General features: G+C 46.7%; 2 long non-coding RNA genes across 2 annotated transcripts; one reads left to right on the plus strand and one right to left on the minus strand.

Annotated features, from left to right (window-relative positions):
• Positions 1-965: 965 nt before the first annotated feature.
• LOC144167414 (uncharacterized) lies at positions 966-10088 on the minus strand. The gene is made up of 3 exons (XR_013321990.1): positions 9973-10088; positions 7426-7528; positions 966-1092 (listed from the first exon to the last, which is right to left on the minus strand). It is a non-coding gene; the product is annotated as an uncharacterized LOC144167414 (long non-coding RNA).
• A 209-nt stretch (positions 10089-10297) lies between these two features.
• On the plus strand, positions 10298-19949 carry LOC144167422 (uncharacterized). Its single transcript, XR_013321992.1, has 3 exons — positions 10298-10403; positions 12848-12950; positions 19847-19949. It is a non-coding gene; the product is annotated as an uncharacterized LOC144167422 (long non-coding RNA).
• The last annotated feature ends 6656 nt before the right edge of the window (positions 19950-26605 follow it).

The raw sequence follows: 26605 nt of genomic DNA on the forward strand, positions 1-26605 counted from the left end.
CGCAGTGTAGCATTCGCAAATCGTCGCGTGAACGGTTGCTACACAAGCGTGCATCCACAGTTCACCCTGTGATCGGCCGCCGCTGTGAAAGTCAACCTTTATTATGAATGAATTCCTGGAGTGTGACAAATAGAAATTTAGCCTAATGCCCCATAAAGTTGGGCCTAAGTCACGGTGGGAATACGCGATAAGTATAATCACTTGTAGCCCACCTCGAACATTTTGGTACTCAGATTTTCTGACGATTGCTTTCAACCTTGTCACGATGGTTGCACTTTCTGCCCTGCTGCTTTTTATGCGGTCGCACAAACAACCGAGTTGCTTGTTTTGTTTTTTTCTTTATCGTATCTAGCGCTCCGCCCAGACGAAACGGCAGTTGGCACTAAAGTTTTGCCCAGGCAGAATTAGAACTGTCAAATACTCCTGCTCTGATCTTCGCCTCTTAGATTAGACACGCAGGACTACCTTTGCACCGCCTCCTCTTCGCGATCGTGTGTTCATGGGTCTTTTTCTTTTTTGCTTGCAAACCCCAATGGTGCTAGCACCCACATTTATTTGCGAGTTGGACTATGAAGCCTCCACTGATGACTTACGTTTGTCCACACACACTGACCAAAACAAGCTACAAGGGGCTTTGGTATCCAGTATTCTTACGCTGGAGCATGCTTCAAGGCATGTGATCACGCAAGCACTTAAGTTTACAGCAAATACAGGTTCTCAAATTGACTGAAAAACTGAAACATAACATTAAGCCTTATAAATATTTACCTAGTATGTGTGCTAGTTCTGCATCAATTGATAAAAAAAAAAAAAACCCGCAACACATGCTAATGAACTGATCATGAAAAAGTGACGTAGTGAATAGTAAATCTGTCTGCTGAAAACAATTTTTTAATAAAACTACAGATTTGAATATCGATTACATGTTGCAATGTATGGGCATATGAAACAGCAGAAACCAAGTCCCGAAGCTCGAAAATTCTTTATTAAATGCTTTATAACCTCAAATATACATAAATAGTTTACGTGCCCATCACGGTTTAGGCCAGGAACATCTTGGCTCAAAACTTTCCACAATTTCTCAGTCAGCACCTGCAACACCAAAAGAAACAAATAAACGCTTCCTTTTACAACCACACCGCAAACGTCAGGTGAATCTAAATTCACAATTGATGGTGTATTTTGTCCCATATAGGGCTACATTAATATGTACACAAAAGTTAGTTTAGCCTGCTTTTGAACTATTCTAACTGCTTATTCTGAATTTTTTTTCTACGTGACACCAGAGATCCTTTGCTGATGCAGTCTTGTGTCTAAAACCTGCTTTAGTCCCTTCACACCAAATGGTATTTTTGACTTTTTTGAGAATTTGTACAAGGCCAAATCATGGCTTACACTAGTAGGATTAAAGTTCTGAGCTAGACTGCTTTGATCTCTGATCTCGTTAACAAACTGCACTGCCTTTCCCAATAGCTAAGCAGGTGCTTACAGTGTATCTGACAGAACAGCTGTCACACAATGGCCATACAGGACAACTGGGTCGGTTTATCAGTCAGGAATTATATGAGGGGGCACTAGGCTGAGCCCAGCTCATCGCACCACTGCTGCAAAAACAAAGTTGAAAAAGATTCTATTTGGGGGGTTGAAGGTGCCGAGGCCACTCTTAGGCTATGAAGCGTGACACAGTGCTAGGTTCAATCCACGTTAATCCTGACATTTGGGTATCTTAACACGCACTGAAATCTCCACACACGGGCGTTTTCGATTTTTTTCTTTTTGCCTTCACTAAAAAGAAAAAAAAAGGAAAAGAAAAAAGTCCTTGGGCTCAGCTGCACAATGCTTTAGGAACTGCGGCTGCTGCTCAGGCACAAGTTGGAGCCATTACTTGACTAGGCACAAATCCTCAAGAGTTGAAAACTGATTTCAGCACAAAGCGGCAAAACAGCACTTTATTAAAAACGAGAAGTGGGAAAGACCTTATAACAACACGCGCTAAAGAACGACCTTTTTGAATAAACACAGTGTCACTTTATAAATCGCCAATGCCCGGATAGCATATCCTTCATGCACAAGTATACTTAGTTGCTCCTTTAGACCGACAACGAAGGCCAGAAGTCAGGCTGCTGCCTTGCACGCCTTGTACTTGCTGCTTCGCCTTAATATTACCATGTTAGGAGCCAAGTATCTGAAATACCCATCTGTTCGATGCTTTTAATGTGCCGTGTAGGTGTTGTCGTGCAGTAATCCTCATTGGACGACGAGAACGAATGCAAATTAAATGACTCGCGAGCGAAAAATGACGTTACCAAAGTTGATCAGTTCACAAATCTTGCACCGCTTTACCATTGAGCCAATGCTGTGGACTTGTTTGTAAACAACCTGTAATTTCTCCGCGCCACGTAACGTCATTGATAGTGGTTGCGGACTGAAGTAGCGTAGAAAACCGGGCTAGTTGGTGTAGATTCATCTTCGCAGTGCACAAATAACGGGACAAAAAGGAGGATAACACTGGACAACCACTGAACCAAAACCGAATTTTTATTGAAGAGACAAATATAAAGCCATCGAAGGTATTAAACAGATAAAAACATGACACATGAACCCACTATAAGCAACTGTACAGACAAACGCTCTCAAGTACTGCTCTCTTCAAGATACGCCAATTCTGCATCTAAAAGTGCTAAAGACGAGCGCTAACACACGAGTCAGACATTTTTCGAATTTTATGTGCTTCCACTATACTTCCCTCACCTTTTGTTCATCGTACGAGAACAGTACCGTTGTATCATGAAGGAAAAGCGTACAACCACAATCTTTGCAATGGGTGGGAAGAGGGCCAGAAGGCACTCAGTGAACTGACCAACATCAAAGCGACCACAATTGAAAGGAATGCAATAAACCACGTTTAATCTATAAGGAACAACCTGTTTCTCATGTTTCACACCACAGCTGTTTGCTCGGCCCTTATTACTAATATTCTTTTCGATGGCGGGACAGCAGCAGTTTAACTTAATTTTGCTGAAAACACCACATTGATGTTATATCTGCACCCCACTTCTTTCAAGCGGTGAGATACATCGTGCAGGTACGAGATTACAACTATCTTTTCCTTCACAACATCACAAGCAGGAGACAAGTTTTCTTCACCAAATCCAACAACTGAAGACAGGCCGACCCAATGACTCCGTCACCGTAGCCAGCATTTTTGGGTCCAACTAACTCTTCTCCAAAGCTAGACTCAATTAGGTGAAAACAAGACTGAAAACAAAACAAGATGGCTGACCTGAGGCAGTTGACAACAATCCCATATTTTGCAATCCTAGAACGTGCTGATGAAGACTTCAGTAAAGGCTTCTTCGATCGCGGGCTATAGAGCCAACATACATGATTCTGCTCGAATTTTAATAACAGGTCCAAAAACTGGATTGTTCTTTCGTTTAGCGCCTTGGACATAAAGGTCAGCCTAAATGCGTGACGTTTGAATGCTTTTAAAATGTCTACCACTTTTCTTGTAGGGTCATAGTTTCCACAAAGTACTAGGTAATCGTCAACATACATGAAAATTTTATTTGCCAAACCCTCCAAGTCACGTTCCAATACACGGTCAACATGAGCCAAGAAAATGTCACTAACAAGGTGAGGAACTTTAGAACGTCTACAGATTCCAGATCTCTGCACAAAGACACTGTCACACCATCCTACAATAGTTGATGCTAAGTCCCATGCCAAAACCTCGATGGAGTCATCCGTCGCCTATATTCAGGATGGTGTTGCTCTGTGTCACAAGATAGATGAAGACACGTCAGAAACTGGCAAAGTAGGCCATGTGCAGAAAGGAATTGCTGATGGTGCTTTCAACCTGCTTGTTTATAAGGACTGCACCAGCACAGACGGCATCATTACAGAGTGCAGACCGTTTAAACATCTTGAAAAGGGCTTCGCAGCCTCTGGAAAATGTTTCTTTGGTTATCAACGTAACTAGTTGATGCATTTCTTTTTGTTATTCCCCCCACTGTAATGCCAACAGGCGCTGTGGGTACCAAATAAAGTAAGAAAGAAACAAGCGAAAGCTCACTGTATTGCCCCACAGTTCACTCGACTGCCTAACACGGCTCCCACATCCTATTACGAGTATACCACTCCACTGGAATTTGCCCTTCTTTGTTCGACGACTTAATGAAAATAGTACGCCGTGAGCTGGAGGCTACGGCTATGGCTGGCCTACTAGCCCCGACCCGTGAATGAACGTCACCTTCCATCTCCCTAATCCATGCGATATACAGCAAGAGCTCGCAAGCCACACCATTCCACGCATTTGCTCTGTAGCTCACCCGAAAAACGCTTTCACTGTTCCTCGTGTCTTAACTGGTCCCCACCAATATGCCCCACGCCATTTTCAGACACAAAGTTTCCGAAGAGTGGAGTACTCCTGAAAACAAGCCAATATGCTTCCACTGCTGTCACGGTGGGCATGTGGCCCGCTACAGCTTTCGACATTGCCACCCAAACCTTCGCCTCACCACAAGACTAATCAATGCAGCTCAAGGAGGTAATACTCCATCTGTGACCTGGACGACAGATCCTCTATTAACCAAGGAGTCTAAGCCCAATTTACTAGACGTTACTGTTGATGGTGTTGCACCCCAGGCTCTCACTGACACAAATGCTCACATCTCTGTAAACAGCTTAACCCTCCGCTGGCATCTCCGCAAAGTTCTGACGCCACCCATGCAAACATTTGTTCGAGTTGCCAATGAGAGCACACCTTCAATTGCCGGAATGCGTACCGCCTGAATATGGATTGCCGACCACGATAGTGTTGCTGTCTTCACCGTCCTTGAAAAATGCCCCCATGACATTATCCTCGGCGTTGATTTTTTCTCGAACCGCTCTCATTGACTGTTATGCGGGACTTCTCTCTTTTGAATTTCCTTCTCCCAAAAATGCTCAAAAGCACCGTTCTCGTTCCACAGATTATGTCCATTTGCTGTCAAATGGTGTAACATACATGCCCCTGTGATAAAGCCCACCCGTTTCTCACAGTTATTTCTCACCAGATTGTTCGACAAGCCGAGCGGAAGCTACTACAAGCACGTATCCTTGAGTGCCGCCAGAAGCTACGAGCTTTGGAGAAGCAAACCTTCTTTGCACGCCGGCAACTTGAGTATCTTATTCCTGAGGACTTCCCAGATGTGCAGCTGCACACAAACTTCACTGCTAGCATGGCAGAAGGCCGTCATAGAACGTCGCAAGAGAGGAAACTGCAAGCACTCCGGCCGGAGGTGCCACAATGCACCCAAGAGGTCATCAACCTATCTCCGTACACACCGAACGAAGAGGAGGCTAAGGTTTTGTCCCGTGGTGTGAATTTTAACACGGAAGCACCCCCGGAGCCAGGAAAGTCGATTTGTGCGGTCGAACGCGTGGTCGGCCAGCTTGCCTCTGAAGTACGGCAAGAAGCGTGCACCCGTGCTATTGGTGTGCTCTCTGGTTTGCGAAGACATTGTGCAAGACTGCATTTATCGGTAGTGGAGAGGCAAGCCATCAGGAGCCTGCGGAATAACAGCAGTATCGCAATCCTTCCTTCTGACAAAGGCAATGCCACGGTCTTGCTAGATAGCAGTGACTACCACACGAAGATGTTAGCCCTTCTCGAAGACCAGCAGACATACGCTCCTCTAGCCCGTGACCCAACTAGCAGGTTACAGTCGAAGCTTCAAGAACTGCTAACCAGGCTTTTCAAGCTAGTCCTTCCACACCACAAGGGCCTCTACTACGGGTTACTGTGCACGAACGGTTCAGCCCCGGCAATCTACGGTCTGCCTAAAATCCACAAGCCTGGCGTTCCTCTTTGGCCTATCGTCGACTTCTCGAGGTCACCGCTCTACCGACTATCAGGCTACCTTCACCAAGTGTTGAGCCCTCTAGCCGGTAAGACGCCCACGCACGTCGGAAACTCGTCCTCTTTTGTTTCGAAGCTTAAGGACGTAACTCTAACTGAAGACGACGTCATGGTTTCGTTCGACGTCAGGTCTCTTTTCACTAGTGTCCCAGTGGATCTGGCAGTAGCCATGTGCGAAGAAGCACTAAACGCGGACATTAGTCTTCCCGATCGCACGCCCTTTGACGTCCCCGACCTCTGTGAGTTGCTTATGTTTTGTCTGAGCAACACGTATTTTTCTTACGGGGGAAGCCCCTATCAGCAGACCCATGGCACGGCGAAGGGTGCGTCCATATCAGTTACTACGGCCAATCTAGTTATGGAGGCTTTAGAGGGGAAGGTATTGGCAACCTTCACACCGGCACCGAGGTTTTTCTGCCGCTATGTCGACGACTGTTTTTGTATTTTAAAAAAGCAAGATGTCCCATGTCTTCTGGACAGCCTCAACGCCCAGAATGTGGATATACAGTTCACCGTGGAGTTCGAGCAAGAGAACATGCTTCCCTTTTTTGGATGTTCTTGTTCGCCGCGATGCGGGCGCTCTCTCCTTCTCAGTGTACAGGAAGCCCACACACACGGGTTGTTACCCCAGTTTTGAATCTTGCCACCCTCTCGGCCACAAGACATCCGTTGTGTCGTACTTGATAAAGCGCGCCGTACGCATCTGCTCAGATGACAGTGCACTGAAACGTGAATTAAGAACGATTCGCCGCGAACTAATCGCCAATGGCTATCCTAAGCGACTTATTTGCCGAACCAAGAATAAGGTACTACAGCGAAGAACGGCCAACAACAGGACATTACGAGCACGCGCTACCATCCCCTACGTCCCAGGAATAAGCGAAGCATTGTCGCACGTCTTTTCAAAATACGACATGCGCATTGCCCATGTACCGACCAGCGAGCTCCGCGACGACTGAAAGAGCACCAACGTGATGTAAGAAATCATAATCACATGACGAATGCCATTGCCATTGCAGAGCACGCGCACAATCATTCCCACAAGATTGACTGGGAGAACACCGCAATTTTAGCTAAGGAAAAGAACACATCATCTTGGCGTCTGCTAGAGTCACTTTTTATCCAATCAACGCCAGCCGCAATGAACCGGACGGATGGGACTTTGCCTCCTGTCTACGCATGCTCTCTACGTCATGTGCTGCCTATATAATTGATGATGACGGCTTGTCTTACGTAGTGAACAAGGAACCTGTATGTGGTTCCGAAACGTCAATATATTTTTATTCTTGGTCATTGTTCCCTTTTTTTTTGCAAGTTATTATATGGTCTTCCCTATTACAGACGCGCTGCTTCTGTGAAACGTCACTCTGCCGCACATCATCATTACTGTGGTAGAGAACCAAACCTAGCCTTCCCTTTCAGTTTTTCAACTTCAGTTTCACACCTCAAGTCCTTCCCAAGGGGATTTCGCTTGCAATGCTGTGCCCTTTCTGCCATGAATGCTAGCACCCCTGCAGATTTACCTCCTGCAGTGCAGGTGTCCCATCAAGCACCATCAATCAAGGCAGTGGCTGCTTCAGACCTCCCACCGGATCATACCGCCGATCTCCCTCGTCTTCTGGATTCCTGCAAGGACATCTTCGACTTAGACAACCACCCACCAACCCAAACTTCTGCAGTCACCCATCATATCAACACCAACAATGCTTCACTAGTGTACAGGTGGCCCTATTGCGTATCACTTGCTGAATGACTCGTCATCCAAAAGGTAAAAAAAAAAATGCTCAGTAAGGATACAGTTGAACCATTTTCCAGTCTGCGGGTGTCTCCAGTCATGTTGGTCAGAGAAAAAGATGGGACGTAGTGGTTCTAGATGGATTATGCAAACTTTACTATTATGAAGGAAGGCCTTATACAGTGGGATCTCATTGATACAATTCTGCATAATACGTTTTTCTTTTCATTCCAAGCCAAAATCCCTTAGAAATAATGCATTTTCGTGCATTTGATACGATCACATTTTTGCTAAAAATTGGATAGCACGACCACGAAAGTGAACCTTGACCATTTTTAGAAACCTTACATTTATTCTTCGGTATACTAGCTCAAACCCCATGTCAACAACCCATGACCTGCATGGCAGCGCCAGTTCTGCGACAAAAACACTGCTGCCGGGCGTGGGCGCTCTGTTCAATGAGGATGATATGTGAGGCGAGGCACTGTGCCATCTAGTGAAACATATCATAATCATAGAGTTTCTCACTTTTATCATAATCGAAGAAGAAGGTTCCAATGCTCTTGGCAGTCGACGACTTCCCTCCCCAACTTCTCGCCATGCTCTGTGCTTCCCGCTCCGTTCTTTGTTCTCTTTCTGCGCTGTTCCTGTGTTCGGTGGTGTTGCTTATGAGGCTATTTTTGTTCTTGTTCTATTTGACTAGTCTTGTTCTCCTTAGGCTGCCTTGTTGCTGTGCGGGGTGTGCTGCCAGGTTTGTGGCAATGTCGAGGAAACGGAAGGCACTCAGTATAAAAAGAAAAAGTGGAAATTGTACAGAAATTGGAAGAAAACCCGAAGAGGAAATGCGTGGATTTGGCACACAAGCTCGGTTTGCCAGTGCCAACGCTCAACACTATTGCCGGTCAGCAAGAGGAACTTCAAAAGAATCCGCAGGTTTACGGCCCCGATGCGAAACAAGCACAAGGTGCGAAGCATGACCAAATGGAAGACATCCTGCTCACATGGTTGGAGGAAGTTAGAGCGGCAGGATGAACGCCGATAGGTCAGTACTATGCGAAAAAGTTGACAACACTGCGCTCTCCTTGGGCATTGAGGACTCCAAAGCGTCTGGTGGCTGGCTTCACCAATTCAAGGCACAACGTGAAGTGTCATACAGAACAGCGTCCGCCAAAGTGAAAAATACCAGCAGCTTTTTTTTTATTTTTACATTTCCGGAGAATTTTCTCCCCCACTTCGAAAAGAAAGTGCAGCACAAATTTACCAGCTACTCCACTGTTGCTCAATAAAATTGAGTTGCTGACGGAGAATGCAGCTAGATTTTTCTCCTTTTTTTTAACAAACTCTTTGGATAATACGATTTTCACATAATGCTTTTTATTTCCCGGTTCCCCTGAAAAACGTATCAACGAGATTTCACTGTACATGATACATAGACAAGATGTGGCTGGCAACTTGTGAAGGGAGGTAACTTCGTGCAACCAAAGCCCGATTAGTCATGCTACTTCCTCCTATATTTTAATATGGTCTAACACCAGCTACCCCACTTCGGCAGAGCCAGTGGGGAACATTTCAATACTACTGTCACTGTGTACTGCAGAACGAACATCCATCCCGCATTTAAAAACCCTGCATACGAAGCTGCATCGCGCAAAGTTGTTCTATGGCCACTGAATGTCCTCGCTGAATGTCAAGGAAGCGTCCTCACCGACGCGCTTTGGCGTCGTCTATCAGCGGATTCGTATGTATACAAGCGTTTACAGCAAGAACGGTAAATATATTACTACGCCCTTCAAGCACATATCGGCAAAATGCGATTACTTTGCCGCGTTCGCAGGAATGAGCCGCACAGTAGAGAACACAGTCGTAGCATACTAGCAGGAATGAACGCATCGTACGGCTTCTTCCACGTTTCGTCACCCCGTGACTACAGTTTACCTCAACACCAATTTATAACGCACGCCCTTAAAGAGCTTACACTCTAAAAAGCGCTACAACCTTTCTGGTAACCTTGAGTGAATGTAAAAGCGTAGCCACCGCGCACATCACGTCGTAGCTAGCGCCGACTTCAATGCGAATGCGGTCGTCGACGCGGCTACGTGAACGTACCGCTGACAGCCTCAAGGAAAGTGTATTTGGGGGCTCTAGAACAACTTATTTAAATTTAGCGCATGTTTGCGAATAACAAATGATTCCTTGAGTGCTTTAGTTACATTGTCATTCAGAATGTACCTAGCAAGTTATGTCCAACATACGGAGAGCGCACGGCGTTTGCAGTACACGGACAGGTATATGATTACCCGTCCCTCTTGATACCAGCGCTTAAAAAATATCTTACCTTTCGTTTATGACGCAAAAAGATGCCGAGGAGAAAGCAGCAGGTTTCGTTATCTACAAGAAATCGATGCTGGCTTGCGCTTTGAAACTCGTACACAACAGGCAAGTGGCTTCGGCTTGACATGGCTTGACCAGTGTTGCTTTTGCCTTGCGCAAACTTAATTTAACTAAAAAACTCTGTCACACAACCGGCTAAATATAGCCGCTCGTAATTTGTTATTTGCGGAGGTAACAGAGTATAAAAGTCGCGTAACAGAAAATTTTAGTTGAATTAAGTTTGCGCAAGGCAAAAGCAACACCCGTCAAGCCATGTCAAGCCGAAGCCACTTGCCTGTTCTGTACGAGTTTCAAAGCTCAAGCCAGCATCGGTTTCTTGTAGATAACGAAACCTGCTGCTTTCTCCTCGGCATCTTTTTGCGTCATAAACGAAAGGTAAGATATTTTTTAAGCGCTGGTATCAAGAGGGACGGGTAATCATATACCTGTCCGTGTACTGCAAACGCCGTGCGCTCTCCGTATGTTGGACATAACTTGCTAGGTACATTCTGAATGACAATGTAACTAAAGCACTCAAGGAATCATTTGTTATTCGCAAACATGCGCTAAATTTAAATTAGTTGTTCTAGAGCCCCCAAATACACTTTCCTTGAGGCTGTCAGCGGTACGTTCACGTAGCCGCGTCGACGACCGCATTCGCATTGAAGTCGGCGCTAGCTACGACGTGATGTGCGCGGTGGCTACGCTTTTGCATTCACTCAAGGTTACCAGAAAGGTTGTAGCGCTTTTTAGAGTGTAAGCTCTTTAAGGGCGTGCGTTATAAATTGGTGTTGAGGTAAACTGTAGTCACGGGGTGACGAAACGTGGAAGAAGCCGTACGATGCGTTCATTCCTGCTAGTATGCTACGACTGTGTTCTCTACTGTGCGGCTCATTCCTGCGAACGCGGCAAAGTAATCGCATTTTGCCGATATGTGCTTGAAGGGCGTAGTAATATATTTACCGTTCTTGCTGTAAACGCTTGTATACATACGAATCCGCTGATAGACGACGCCAAAGCGCGTCGGTGAGGACGCTTCCTTGACATTCAGCGAGGACATTCAGTGGCCATAGAACAACTTTGCGCGATGCAGCTTCGTATGCAGGGTTTTTAAATGCGGGATGGATGTTCGTTCTGCAGTACACAGTGACAGTAGTATTGAAATGTTCCCCACTGGCTCTGCCGAAGTGGGGTAGCTGGTGTTAGACCATATTAAAATATAGGAGGAAGTAGCATGACTAATCGGGCTTTGGTTGCACGAAGTTACCTCCCTTCACAAGTTGCCAGCCACATCTTGTCTATGTATCATGTACAGTGAAATCTCGTTGATACGTTTTTCAGGGGAACCGGGAAATAAAAAGCATTATGTGAAAATCGTATTATCCAAAGAGTTTGTTAAAAAAAAGGAGAAAAATCTAGCTGCATTCTCCGTCAGCAACTCAATTTTATTGAGCAACAGTGGAGTAGCTGGTAAATTTGTGCTGCACTTTCTTTTCGAAGTGGGGGAGAAAATTCTCCGGAAATGTAAAAATAAAAAAAAAGCTGCTGGTATTTTTCACTTTGGCGGACGCTGTTCTGTATGACACTTCACGTTGTGCCTTGAATTGGTGAAGCCAGCCACCAGACGCTTTGGAGTCCTCAATGCCCAAGGAGAGCGCAGTGTTGTCAACTTTTTCGCATAGTACTGACCTATCGGCGTTCATCCTGCCGCTCTAACTTCCTCCAACCATGTGAGCAGGATGTCTTCCATTTGGTCATGCTTCGCACCTTGTGCTTGTTTCGCATCGGGGCCGTAAACCTGCGGATTCTTTTGAAGTTCCTCTTGCTGACCGGCAATAGTGTTGAGCGTTGGCACTGGCAAACCGAGCTTGTGTGCCAAATCCACGCATTTCCTCTTCGGGTTTTCTTCCAATTTCTGTACAATTTCCACTTTTTCTTTTTATACTGAGTGCCTTCCGTTTCCTCGACATTGCCACAAACCTGGCAGCACACCCCGCACAGCAACAAGGCAGCCTAAGGAGAACAAGACTAGTCAAATAGAACAAGAACAAAAATAGCCTCATAAGCAACACCACCGAACACAGGAACAGCGCAGAAAGAGAACAAAGAACGGAGCGGGAAGCACAGAGCATGGCGAGAAGTTGGGGAGGGAAGTCGTCGACTGCCAAGAGCATTGGAACCTTCTTCTTCGATTATGATAAAAGTGAGAAACTCTATGATTATGATATGTTTCACTAGATGGCACAGTGCCTCGCCTCACATATCATCCTCATTGAACAGAGCGCCCACGCCCGGCAGCAGTGTTTTTGTCGCAGAACTGGCGCTGCCATGCAGGTCATGGGTTGTTGACATGGGGTTTGAGCTAGTATACCGAAGAATAAATGTAAGGTTTCTAAAAATGGTCAAGGTTCACTTTCGTGGTCGTGCTATCCAATTTTTAGCAAAAATGTGATCGTATCAAATGCACGAAAATGCATTATTTCTAAGGGATTTTGGCTTGGAATGAAAAGAAAAACGTATTATGCAGAATTGTATCAATGAGATCCCACTGTATAAGGCCTTCCTTCATAATAGTAAAGTTTGCATAATCCATCTAGAACCACTACGTCCCATCTTTTTCTCTGACCAACATGACTGGAGACACCCGCAGACTGGAAAATGGTTCAACTGTATCCTTACTGAGCATTTTTTTTTTTACCTTTTGGATGACGAGTCATTCAGCAAGTGATACGCAATAGGGCCACCTGTACACTAGTGAAGCATTGTTGGTGTTGATATGATGGGTGACTGCAGAAGTTTGGGTTGGTGGGTGGTTGTCTAAGTCGAAGATGTCCTTGCAGGAATCCAGAAGACGAGGGAGATCGGCGGTATGATCCGGTGGGAGGTCTGAAGCAGCCACTGCCTTGATTGATGGTGCTTGATGGGACACCTGCACTGCAGGAGGTAAATCTGCAGGGGTGCTAGCATTCATGGCAGAAAGGGCACAGCATTGCAAGCGAAATCCCCTTGGGAAGGACTTGAGGTGTGAAACTGAAGTTGAAAAACTGAAAGGGAAGGCTAGGTTTGGTTCTCTACCACAGTAATGATGATGTGCGGCAGAGTGACGTTTCACAGAAGCAGCGCGTCTGTAATAGGGAAGACCATATAATAACTTGCAAGAGAAAAGCGAACACTGACCAAGAATAAATATATATTGACGTTTCGGAACCACATACGGGTCCCTTGTTCACTACGTATGACAAGCCGTCGTCGTCAATTATATAGGCAGCACATGACGTAGAGAGCATGCGTAGACGGGAGGCAAAGTCCCATCCGTCCGGTTCATTGTGGCTGGCGTTGATTGGATAAAAAGTGACTCTAGCAGACGCCGAGATGATGTGTTCTTTTCCTTAGCTAAAATTGCGGCGTTCTCCCAGTCAATCTTGTGGGAATGTTTGTGCGCGTGCTCCGCAATGGCATTCGTCATGTGATTATGATTTCTTACATCACGTTGGTGCGCTTTCAGTCGTCGCGGAGCTTGCTGGTCGGTACATGGGCAATGCGCATGTCGTATTTTGAAAAGACGCGCGACAATGCTTCGCTTATTCCTGGGACGTAGGGGATGGCTGCGCGTGCTCGTAATGTCCTGTTGTTGGCCATTCTTGGCTGTAGTATCTTATACTTGGTCAGGCAAATAAGTCGCTTAGGATAGCCATTGGCGCTTAGTTTACGGCGAATCGTTCCTAATTCACGTTTCAGTGCACTGTCATCTGAGCAGATGCGTACGGCGCGCTTTATCAAGGACAACACAACGGATGTCTTGTGGCCGAGAGGGTGGCAAGATTCAAAACTGGGGTAACGACCCGTGTGTGTGGGCTTCCTGTACACTGAGAAGGAGAGAGCGCCCACATCGCGGCGAACAAGAACATCCAAAAAAGGGAAGCATGTTGTCTTGCTCGAACTCCACGGTGAACTGTATATGCACATTCTGGGCGTTGAGGCTGTCCAGAAGACATGGGACATCTTGCTTTTTTAAAATACAAAAACAGTCGTCGACATAGCGGCAGAAAAACCTCGGTGCCGGTGTGAAGGTTGCCAATACCTTCCCCTCTAAAGCCTCCATAACTAGATTGGCCGTAGTAACTGATATGGACGCACCCATCGCCGTGCCATGGGTCTGCTGATAGGGGCTTCCCCCGTAAGAAAAATACGTGTTGCTCAGACAAAACATAAGCAACTCACAGAGCTCGGGGACGTCAAACGGAGTGCGATCGGGAAGACTAATGTCCGCGTTTAGTGCTTCTTCGCACATGGCTACTGCCAGATCCACTGGGACACTAGTGAAAAGAGACTTGACGTCGGACGAAACCATGACGTCGTCTTCAGTTAGAGTTACGTCCTTAAGCTTCGAAACAAAAGAGGACGAGTTTCCGACGTGCGTGGGCGTCTTACCGGCTAGAGGGCTCAACACTTGGTGAAGGTAGCCTGATAGTCGGTAGAGCGGTGACCTCGAGAAGTCGACGATAGGCCAAAGAGGAACGCCAGGCTTGTGGATTTTAGGCAGACCGTAGATTGCCGGGGCTGAACCGTTCGTGCACAGTAACCCGTAGTAGAGGCCCTTGTGGTGTGGAAGGACTAGCTTGAAAAGCCTGGTTAGCAGTTCTTGAAGCTTCGACTGTAACCTGCTAGTTGGGTCACGGGCTAGAGGAGCGTATGTCTGCTGGTCTTCGAGAAGGGCTAACATCTTCGTGTGGTAGTCACTGCTATCTAGCAAGACCGTGGCATTGCCTTTGTCAGAAGGAAGGATTGCGATACTGCTGTTATTCCGCAGGCTCCTGATGGCTTGCCTCTCCACTACCGATAAATGCAGTCTTGCACAATGTCTTCGCAAACCAGAGAGAACACCAATAGCACGGGTGCGCGCTTCTTGCCGTACTTCAGAGGCAAGCTGGCCGACCACGCGTTCGACCGCACAAATCACCTTTCCTGGCTCCGGGGGTGCTTCCGTGTTAAAATTCACACCACGGGACAAAACCTTAGCCTCCTCTTCGTTCGGTGTGTACGGAGATAGGTTGATGACCTCTTGGGTGCATTGTGGCACCTCCGGCCGGAGTGCTTGCAGTTTCCTCTCTTGCGACGTTCTATGACGGCCTTCTGCCATGCTAGCAGTGAAGTTTGTGTGCAGCTGCACATCTGGGAAGTCCTCAGGAATAAGATACTCAAGTTGCCGGCGTGCAAAGAAGGTTTGCTTCTCCAAAGCTCGTAGCTTCTGGCGGCACTCAAGGATACGTGCTTGTAGTAGCTTCCGCTCGGCTTGTCGAACAATCTGGTGAGAAATAACTGTGAGAAACGGGTGGGCTTTATCACAGGGGCATGTATGTTACACCATTTGACAGCAAATGGACATAATCTGTGGAACGAGAACGGTGCTTTTGAGCATTTTTGGGAGAAGGAAATTCAAAAGAGAGAAGTCCCGCATAACAGTCAATGAGAGCGGTTCGAGAAAAAATCAACGCCGAGGATAATGTCATGGGGGCATTTTTCAAGGACGGTGAAGACAGCAACACTATCGTGGTCGGCAATCCATATTCAGGCGGTACGCATTCCGGCAATTGAAGGTGTGCTCTCATTGGCAACTCGAACAAATGTTTGCATGGGTGGCGTCAGAACTTTGCGGAGATGCCAGCGGAGGGTTAAGCTCATTGCAGAGATGTGAGCATTTGTGTCAGTTTGAGCCTGGGCTGCAACACCATCAACAGTAACGTCTAGTAAATTGGGCTTAGACTCCTTGGTTAATAGAGGATCTGTCGTCCAGGTCACAGATGCAGTATTACCTCCTTGAGCTGCATTGATTAGTCTTCTGGTGAGGCGAAGGCTTAGCGTGGCAATGTCGAAAGCTGTAGCGGGCCACATGCCCACCGTGACAGCAGTGGAAGCATATTGGCTTGTTTTCAGGAGTACTCCACTCTTCGGAATTTTGTGTCTGAAAATGGCGTGGGGCATATTGGTGGAGACCAGTTAAGACACGAGGAACAGTGAAAGCGTTTTTCGGGTGAGCTACAGAGCAAATGCGTGGAATGGTGTGGCTTGCGAGCTCTTGCTGTATATCGCATGGATTAGGGAGATGGAAGGTGACGTTCATTCACGGGTCGGGGCTAGTAGGCCAGCCATAGCCGTAGCCTCCAGCTCACGGCGTACTATTTTCATTAAGTCGTCGAACAAAGAAGGGCAAATTCCAGTGGAGTGGTATACTCGTAATAGGATGTGGGAGCCGTGTTAGGCAGTCGAGTGAACTGTGGGGCAATACAGTGAGCTTTCGCTTGTTTCTTTCTTACTGTATTTGGTACCCACAGCGCCGGTTGGCATTACAGTGGGGGGAATAACAAAAATAAATGCATCAACTTGCATCAAATAAATGCATCAAGTTACGTTGATAACCAAAGAAACATTTTCCAGAGGCTGCGAAGCCCTTTTCAAGATGTTTAAACGGTCTGCACTCTGTAATGATGCCATCTGTGCTGGTGCAGTCCTTATAAACAAGCAGGTTGAAAGCGCCATCAGCAATTCCTTTCTGCACATGGCCTACTTTGCCAGTTTCTGACGTGTCGGCATCTATCTTGTGACACAGAGCAACACCATCCTGAATATAGGCGACGGATGACTCCATCGAGGTTTTGGCATGGGAAGAAAGTTCCTTCGCGGCTAGTTGGTGGCCAACAAGCTTTCCGAACAGCTCACGTAATATCAATTTGCAGGATTCCCAGCTTGTCAGGTCTGCTTCGTGTGTCTCAAACCAACAATAGTCTGGCTGGGCCCTTGAGGTAAAATATTACGTTGGCCAGCCGCAAGGTTGCTGTTATGAGCGCTCGCACTCTCGTAGGTGCTTGTCCAGTCATCAACGTCAGTGCCACAGAAGGTGCTGCGGTCGCAGGGATGGGAGATGACCATAAGTGGCATAGCCGGCCAGAGGGCTCCATCGAGTGCCAAAATTTCTGTGCCGACCTGGCGTCCACTGCGCAGCTCCGTGTTTGAGGTAGCAGATGTTGCAGTGCAAGAGGACCAGGATAGGGCACGCTGCGCAAGCCCCTTCATCTTCACAGCGCGTAAATGAGGTTACTGCGCGCGCAGTAATCCAGGCTGGTGCTCTGCTTTCAGCATTGACGCTGGAAACCTTTTCTACTCCCTTCCGCATGAACAAGTTTTGGTCTCTGTGAGAGTGTATCACTGTCTACAACGGCGAGGTTAAGTTTATGCAAAGTTGCGGGATTTCCGTGGAATCCTTTTTGGAGCTTCTGCGTTTCTACTTAGCATCAACTATTGTAGGATGGTGTGACGGTGTCTTTCTGCAGAGATCTGGAATCTGTAGACGTTCTAAAGTTCCTCACCTTGTTAGTGACATTTTCTTGGCTCATGTTGACCGTGTATTGTAACGTGACTTGGAGGGTTTGGCAATTAAAATTGTCATGTATGTTGACGATTACCTAGTACTTTGTGGAAACTATGACCCTACAAGAAAAATGGTAGACATTTTAAAAGCATTCAAACGTCACGCATTTAGGCTGACCTTTATGTCCAAGGCGCTAAACGAAAGAACAATCCAGTTTTTGGACCTGTTATTAAAATTCGAGCAGAATCATGTATGTTGGCTCTATAGCCCGCGATCGAAGAAGCCTTTACTGAAGTCTTCATCAGCACGTTCTAGGATTGCAAAATATGGGATTGTAGTCAACTGCCTCAGGTCAGCCATCTTGTTTTGTTTTCAGTCTTGTTTTCACCTAATTGAGTCTAGCTTTGGAGAAGAGTTAGTTGGACCCAAAAATGCTGGCTACGGTGACGGAGTCATTGGGTCGGCCTGTCTTCAGTTGTTGGATTTGGTGAAGAAAACTTGTCTCCTGCTTGTGATGTTGTGAAGGAAAAGATAGTTGTAATCTCGTACCTGCGCGATGTATCTCACCGCTTGAAAGAAGTGGGGTGCAGATATAACATCAATGTGGTGTTTTCAGCAAAATTAAGTTAAACTGCTGCTGTCCCGCCATCGAAAAGAATATTAGTAATAAGGGCCGAGCAAACAGCTGTGGTGTGAAACATGAGAAACAGGTTGTTCCTTATAGATTAAACGTGGTTTATTGCATTCCTTTCAATTGTGGTCGCTTTGATGTTGGCCAGTTCACTGAGTGCCTTCTGGCCCTCTTCCCACCCATTGCAAAGATTGTGGTTGTACGCTTTTCCTTCATGATACAACGGTACTGTTCTCGCACGATGAACAAAAGGTGAGGGAAGTATAGTGGAAGCACATAAAATTCGAAAAATGTCTGACTCGTGTGTTAGCGCTCGTCTTTAACACTTTTAGATGCAGAATTGGCGTATCTTGAAGAGAGCAGTACTTGAGAGCGTTTGTCTCTCAACGAACAAAAATTCAGTTTTGGTTCGTTGGTTGTCCACTGTTATCCTCCTTTTTGTCCCGTTATTTGGGCGCTGCGAAGATGAATCTGCACCAACTAGCCCGGTTTTCTACGCTACTTCAGTCCGCAACCACTATCAATGATGTTACGTGGCGCGGAGAAATTACAGGTTGTTTACAAACAAGTCGACAGCATTGGCTCAATGGTAAAGCGGTGCAAGAGTTGTGAACTGATCAACTTTGGTAACGTCATTTTTCGCTCGCGAGTCATTTAATTTGCATTCGTTCTCGTCGTCCAATGAGGATTACTGCACGACAACACCTACACGGCACGTTCAAAGCATCGAACAGATGGGTATTTCAGATACTTGGCTCCTAACATGGTAATAGTACTATTAAGGCGAAGCAGCAAGTACAAGGCGTGCAAGGCAGCAGCCTGACTTCTTCTGGCCATCGTTGTCGGTCTAAAGGAGCAACTAAGTATACTTGTGCATGAAGGATATGCTATCCAGGCATTGGCGATTTACAAAGTGACACTGTGTTTATTCAAAAAGGTCGTTCTTTAGCGCATGTTGTTATAAGGTCTTTCCCACTTCTCGTTTTTAATACAGTGCTGTTTTGCCGCTTTGTGCTGAAATCAGTTTTCAACTCTTGAGGATTTGTGCCTAGTCAAGTAATGGCTCCAACTTGTGCCTGAGCAGCAGCCGCAGTTCCTAAAGCATTGTGCAGCTGAGCCCAAGGACTTTTTCTTTTCCTTTTTTTTTAGTGAAGGCAAAAAGAAAAAAATCGAAAACGCCCGTGTGTGGAGATTTCAGTGCGTGTTAAGATACCCAAATGTCAGGATTAACGTGGATTGAACCTAGCACTGTGTCACGCTTCATAGCCCAAGAGTGGCCTCGGCACCTTCAACCCCCGAAATAGAATCTTTTTCAACTTTGTTTTTGCAGCAGTGGTGCGATGAGCTGGGCTCAGCCTAGTGCCCCCTCATATAATTCCTGACTGATAAACCGACCCAGTTGTCCTGTATGGCCATTGTGTGACAGCTGTTCTGTCAGATACACTGTAAGCACCTGCTTAGCTATTGGGAAAGGCAGTGCAGTTTGTTAACGAGATCAGAGATCAAAGCAGTCTAGCTCAGAACTTTAATCCTACTAGTGTAAGCCATGATTTGGCCTTGTACAAATTCTCAAAAAAGTCAAAAATACCGTTTGGTGTGAAGGGACTAAAGCAGGTTTTAGACACAAGACTGCATCAGCAAAGGATCTCTGGTGTCACGTCGAAAAAAAATTCAGAATAAGCAGTTAGAATAGTTCAAAAGCAGGCTAAACTAACTTTTGTGTACATATTAATGTAGCCATATATGGGACAAAATACACCATCAATTGTGAATTTAGATTCACTTGACGTTTGCGGTGTGGTTGTAAAAGGAAGCGTTTATTTGTTTCTTTTGGTGTTGCAGGTGCTGACTGAGAAATTGTGGAAAGTTTTGAGCCCAAATGTTCCTGGCCTAAACCGTGATGGGCACGTAAAATGTTGTATGTATATTTGAGGTTATAAAGCATTTAATAAAGAATTTTCGAGCTTTGGGACTTGGTTTCTGCTGTTTCATATACCCATACATTGCAACATGTAATCGATATTCAAATCTGTAGTTTTATTAAAAAATTGTTTTCAGCAGACAGATTTACTATTCACTACGTCACTTTTTCATGACCAGTTCATTAGCATGTGTTGCGGGTTTTTTTTTTTTTAGCAATTGATGCAGAACTAGCACACATACTATGTAAAGATTTATAAGGCTTAATGTTATGTTTCAGTCAATTTGAGAACCTGTATTTGCTGTAAACTTAAGTGCTTTTGTGATCACATGCCTTGAAGCATGCTCCAGCGTAAGAATACTGGATACCAAAGCCCCTTGTAGCTTGTTTTGGTCAGTGTGTGTGGACAAACGTAAGTCAGCAGTGGAGGCTTCATAGTCCAACTCGTAAATAAATGTGGGTGCTAGCACCATTGGGGCTTGCAAGCAAAAAAGAAAAAGACCCGTGAACACACGATCGCGAAGAGGAGCCGGTGCAAATAGGTAGTCCTGCGTGTCTAAATCTAAGAGGCGAAGATCAGAGCAGGAGTATTTGACAGTTTTAATTGTGCCTGGGCAAAACTTCAGTGCCAACTGCCGTTTCGTCTGGGCGGAGCGCTAGATATACGATAAAGAAAAAAACAAAACAAGCAACCCGGTTGTTTGTGCCATCGCATAAAAAGCAGCAGGGCACAAAGTGCCAACCATCGTGACAAGGTTGAAAGCAATCGTCAGAAAATCTGAGTACAACATGTTCAAGGTGGGCGACAAGTGATTATACTTATCGCGTATTCCTAGCGTGACTTCGGCCCAACTTTATGGGGCATTACGGTAAATTTCTATTTGTCACACTCCAGGAATTCATTCATAATAAAGGTTGACGACTTTCACAGCGGCGGCCGATCACAGGGTGAACTGTGGATGCACGCTTGCGTAGCAACCGTTCACGCGACGATTTGCGAACGCTACACTGCGATTGCAAAACAGCACGGATGTCAAAGTATTTAGGTAATATTACCTAGAACACTGTTGCAGCGTAAAACTTAATCAAACGACCCGGTTGAAGCACTTCGAAATGCACAGCGGCGGGCACCACAAGGGGACGCGAAATCCAACATAGGCACAGTTGAAGCACTTTTAACTTCGTTAAAATATCCAGATCTAGGAGTGTGGTTGAATCACAGCGCAGCCGTCCCAGAAGGCGAAATCCAACGCGCGATTGAAACACTTGCTGGTTCGCGCAAGTGAAAAGGGCGTACGCTTCGGTCTATGCTTCGGTATTCACTGCCGGCCGGCCGCCGGCCAAGAGCGGGGAGTGTGCACACCGGCAGAACAGCCCCGCAACCCTTCACCTTTCCCTCTCGCACTCCTCCTTTTCTCCCTTTCGTGGGTGATGCATCGCCGAAACCGGAATACGCGTCGCGGCTGACTCGGAGTTCAGTGTTTGTGGCTCCTCGCTGCGCAGGAATGCGAGGACAACAGCAGTCATGGGCACGTTACCAGGAAAAAGTAACTGTGTTACAGCTGCAGGTGAAAAGCAAAAACGCCCGTGTGTGCGAGATTTCGGCGCAAGTTAAAGATCCCCAGGTGGTCAAAATTAATCGGGAGCCCCCCACTACGGCGCGCCTCATCGCCTGCGTTGCGTCGGCGCGTTAAACCCCACAAATCAATCAACCTAATATGAGTGCCGCCGTGAAAGCGAAAAGTGAAGTTTTGTAACACTTAAATGCCACTGTTCCGACTGATAAGTTTTTGCTAACTGCATAGTTAAACTATCTCATTCTCATTTATAAGTCACTTTGTTTAACAGCACGGAAGAGCGCTTAGCGCGTAAGAAATATTTTACGCAGCCATTATTCACATCAAAGAAGCGCCCCCTAATATGGGCGATGTTGGATCGCGGTTCATTGGTATCTCTGAAGCTCACATTCGGTACTTTTGTGAAATAAATCTTCGCTACTCAGAAGAAGATTTAAAAGAATGTCTTTAAGGAGTTTATTAATCAATTCAAATAACATTTACGAGAAAAGCAAACAAAGAGATGATCGAGGAACTATCCTCAACAAATATTTACAGGAGAAATCACTTGAAAAGTATGCGGATTCATAAGTAGGCGCTAAATAATACCAAGAGCACAGATGCCATAGGTCCTGTCCATAAACAAATCAAAGGAAAAACAAAATAGAAAGACAAATTTATATGTTCATGCACCGAACGCTCCTTAAAACCCTTACGTTTTTTATGCTGAACCGAGATTTTCGACCGAAAGGGCTGCGGAATTCTGATGTACGTTCGCCGTGAGGGTCAGCCACCTGTCTTCTCCGAATTCCTGTCGACGCCCTTGAAGTGGGGAACGAGTGTGCATGGCGCCTGCTCGCGCAGGAACTCGCCTAAAACTGTCGTCCTTGGATCGGGCCACGGATGCCCTTTGTGTCGCTAAGTACGCGCTGCAGCTTCGTCTAGGCAAGGCAAGGGGGTGTCAAGGCACTGTTTTTTAGGGGCGAAGCTCCTAAAGCCATGGGTCTGTCCATCCCTTGTGTCTCGTGGTACGTGACCGCCGCATGCTTTCGGAGATGTCGCAAAGTGGGCCGCGTTGCACGCGCAAGAACCGGCTGCAACCGGCAGCGCAAACTCGGCACCGGGAGCGCGAGCTTGTCTGTGTTCGCCAACGGAGGCGCGAGCGCACGTGCACTGCGAGGGGGAGATCACGCAAGAGATCACGCCACGAACGCAGGCAGTCGTTCTCGGAGATCGAACGAGACGCAAGGACCTTTGCTCGTTTCCTGTCGTCTTGTTCGGGCACAAGTTCGACCTAAATAAAAGTTCTTTCTTTACCGTTGTGTCTCATCCTACGTGACAAATTGTGGTGGAGGTGCGGGGTAGTCCTCGATGGCGCGGGGTCTTTCACCAGGTCTGGGCCTGGGACCATTGACTCCAAAAATAAAAGTTGATTTGTACAATGTACGCACACAGTCTTACGTCTTTCTTAATGATGTAATGGGCGAACTTTCACGGGAGAGTTACGGTTACCGATGATCTCCCCCTCTCAAGCTTCGCCCCACTTATCATCATTCATTCCGTGGATATGGCGTGATTTTTTTCCGCAGAACGTGCGGAAGCGAAAAAGATCATGGGATGGGAAATGCCAGGGTGCGAATAAAAAAAATCCTTAGGCGTCCAGAAACCGCCACGGGAGCTAGTCTTAATGCGACCGCTCTTGGTAACAGCTCGGACGAACTAGTTGACGGATGCGCGAGCGGTCGTAAGCGAAGCCAACGTTTTTAGATACTTTTTCAGTTCCGTATCTCCCCGCCGCGGCCATGGAGAGAAGGCGGCCGGCCGCGTCTCTCGCCACCGCGGCGCTGCGGTTGCGAGTTGCGCTAGGAGAGCGAGCGTCGTCTGCTAGCGAGGAGCGTTCCGCTCGGCGTCTCCGGTCCTCGCCGCTTCTGGCTGCGTACTGCAAAACAAATGACTGTTCTCGGACGTTGCTCATCATTTTGCTGCGGCCGTTGCAGTTCTAGATCTATTTGAAACGGACGGTATTATGCAAGAAGTCGTGTACCTACGCCCAGGGATTTGAAGCGGTGGCTAAAATATCAAGAACGACAGCGTTTTACATGAACGTTCCCGTAGCAGTGGCTGTCAAGCGTGCGCACAAATTCTCTTGCCATGCCAATTGCGCAAATTTATTGCATCACGAATGATATTTTTTCACACGACTGTTGGAGCAGTTTCCCGTTTCATAGACAACATAGGTGATATCGTGTCGCGCAACAACGTTCTTGAGGATTGTGTAGGCCCCGCTTTCTTTCGGGCCCAGTAAAAAAGTTTGCCGACGCTACCCCGGTTCTTCTTCGAGTGCTGCCATTCTCCAGTTGGCTGGGAGCCATATTGCCTTACTATTCTCGACTATCTGTGCAAAATCGGTGCATTGCTGGGGAACAGGTGCTTTAGAGAGCTCCTCTTGTCGCTCCTTGGGAAAGTGCTCTCCTTTTGTAAACACCTAGCTCGTGCGCAGAAGCTACCTTTCTCTTTTTCAGAGACCGCCGCCGAGTCTGCTTGCTTAACAAGTTGCTGGGAAGGTTGGGAAAGTTAACGGAAACTGCACTTTCCTTCAGTGCCCAGTAAGCCCGGCCGATCTCGACGACTTTACGTTAATGATCGCAATATCCTCTTCGAGAAAATGAAGTCCACATATCTTGCGCGTTTTGCTTATCTCTTTGTCCGCGTGGGGATCGCTCTTTTCTATTGGGTGAAAAGCTATGGATCCGATGACAGCGCTAAAAAGAGACACTTCTGAGTGTTGCTTCTGTATCTGCTCGTACAGCCAGGTGCGGAGCACGTTGGCATTGCGGTAAGCCAGGCTCATCAAAGAAAACATAGCGTCTTGACGGAGTCACGAAATCCTCGATGAAATCGGCCGGCACTGTTCAATAGCGTCAAACTGAACGCACTGAAGGGGCAAGGTTCGCGCACAGGGGTCAAAAACAAACGCAAACAAAAGGAAGAAACTTGTAGAGACACGCAACTACGCCGAAACTTTGAGCCTGCATATACGCACGCGCGTATATGCATGCTCTTCTGCAAAAGTGAACTCGGAAGAACCACACAAGTGGCAAACAATTTCGTTGTCTTCTGTTTATTGTAGCTGTTTGCTTTCAAGAATGTACACAATTACCGGATGTGTGCGCCCACCCACGCGCGCACACCAAACACGTGGAGCGCTTAACTAAGTGGTTTTCGCCTTCCTGCTCCAGTCGGAAGGAAAGCATAACGTAAACCGCATGTGAGCGCTGGGATGTCAGCGCGCAAGAAAAGCTCTGTGCGCTTGAACCTAGAACAGGCACAGAGAAGAATAATCGGCACCACATGAGAACGTCGACTTGCCGGAGAGCGCGTGCAACGCCGTGCAAACGCAGCGTGCGCGCGCAAGAAATAAAAAGAAAAAAGAATGGCAGAAAAATATAACATACCCCGCAGGAAAAAAAAAAAAACTAGTGGCTTAACACGTTACGTAGTGTTGCTGGTCACGTGATTTTTATCGCTCTTGGATTCCTTCGCCCTCGTGCTAATTCCGGCCCTTCCGTAGTGTTCCGCTTCGGCATCTCGGGTTGTGATCTGGCTGCGTACTCGAAAAGAAATAACTGCTCTCGAAAGTTGCTCAACATTTTCTTGCCGCGCGCGCGCTATTCCAGTTCGCGATTTACTTGAAACGGGTCGATTATGCAAGAAGATGTACGTACGCCCAGTGATTTTTAGCGGGGGCCAAAATACCAAGAACGGAAGCATTTTAAATGAATTTTCGCGTAGCAGTAGCTGTCAAGTGCGCACGCGATTTCGCTTGAGATGCCAATATCGCAAGTTCGTTGCAGCACGAATGATATTTCCTGATTATCATGCGCAGCAACCGCACGCTTTCTTTATGAAAGACATCCGCCCCAGATAACGCAAAACGTCCTGAGGACGTCCTCAAATGGTCCAAACATCCTGGATCCTATACTGGGCGTTCACGGGACATCCACAGGATTAGATATTATACATGATCCCTCAATGGTCCATCCTAGAGCTTATTTTGGATCACAAGGGATTGCGAATGATCCCTAAATGATCCGTTGTATTACTTCTTTGGGATCACAATCCACATGGACGTCTGACGCTGCTGTTACCCAGAGTTACTGGATATATATTGAGTAACTCTGGCTGTTACCGTGAAGGAAAAGCTATTACACTCGTATCCCTGATGGGAGCAAAGAGAGCTAAAAGTGCTGCGCCTGCGAGGCCGCAAGAAGCAGAGTTGGAAGAAAAGCAAGAAATCTAAGCCGGAAAGACTGCAACGAAGTCAAGCCAAGCCATGCCATGGTCTTCGTTGGGTAGCCAACATGGCGACAAACATCAAAGTGCGGTTGGCGTGTGTGTATGTTTGGGAAGAAGACGGCTATAAACGAGCGGTTTGTAGCGTTATTTCACATCAGACGCGTGTGCATCGCGTCATCGAGAAGTGTTGGAGATGTGTCTAACGCCTGCATAACTTTGGCACGTATGAACTAGGCCGCCGCGCGACCCATCTTGGACCCGTCACCTCGCCGCTTCGGACATCTTTGCTCCTTCTGCTATGCTGTGTAACGAACGCCTGGCATCGAAGAAAGCGTGCGCATCACGTCATCAAGAAGTGTTGGCGATGTGTCTAGCGTCCGCCTAACATTTACAAATATGATCCGGGCCGCCGCCCGAGCCATCTTTGACCCATCACCTAGCCGCTTCGGACTCCTTTGTTCATCCTCAAGGGAATGCCTCGCGACGAAGAGATTGCATTGTAATCGCGTGTTGCGGAAGGGTGAATGCCATTTTGAAGTTGCATCACGATAGAAATGGTATTCAATCGGCCTATAATTAATTAATTAATTATTTATAATTTAATTTATTTGTTTATTTATTTATTTATTTATTTATTATACCCTCAGGGCCAAATGGCATTACAGAGGGGAGTGGTTTACAGTGGAAGACATGGTACAGTCGGCCAAATCTTTAACTGGCGTGCGCGAGCGGCGACTTTTCTGTGCGTCAGCGCCATATGACGGAGCCAAGTTGCAAGGTGTTTGAGGCTAAGCGCATGCCCAGAAAGCCGCGCTTAATTGTGCCCAT

This window comes from Haemaphysalis longicornis, unplaced genomic scaffold (genome assembly GCF_048455015.1).
Source record: "Haemaphysalis longicornis isolate Haplotype H1 unplaced genomic scaffold, Haemaphysalis longicornis Haplotype H1 scaffold_1, whole genome shotgun sequence".
NCBI classification, from domain to species: Eukaryota; Metazoa; Arthropoda; class Arachnida; order Ixodida; family Ixodidae; genus Haemaphysalis; species Haemaphysalis longicornis.